Genomic DNA, 415 nt, shown 5'->3' with positions numbered 1-415 from the left:
AGCCATCACCCTCATGTTCCAGGAGAAAGCAAATGTAGTCATCCAGAATTGCATTTCTCCTTTCTCTAGTGGATCTACGCAAAGCTATAGGCTCTTGCACCTCTTGTCCATGTTCTTGAGGGTTTTGAGTTTGTCCTTCATGAATTACTAACTCATCTTGAGTAGGGAAATTATTATCAGCTATGTCTTGAGGAGGTTCCAAATTTGCTTCATCAAAAGCAACCATATGAATCGCATCTGGAATAGATACAGATTCTTCCTCTAAGACAAAGTTTCTAACCTTATCTTCCCCCCTCAAACTCAACATCCTCAAAGAACGTGGTTGTACCCGTCTCAAATATGGATTTCATACTTGGATCATAAAATTTATAGCCCCTTGATTTTTCAGAGTAACCAATAAAGTAACTGCTTACTG

Source organism: Lupinus angustifolius, chromosome LG11, assembly GCF_001865875.1.
Source record: "Lupinus angustifolius cultivar Tanjil chromosome LG11, LupAngTanjil_v1.0, whole genome shotgun sequence".
NCBI classification, from domain to species: Eukaryota; Viridiplantae; Streptophyta; class Magnoliopsida; order Fabales; family Fabaceae; genus Lupinus; species Lupinus angustifolius.
This window is presented reverse-complemented; position numbering follows the sequence as displayed.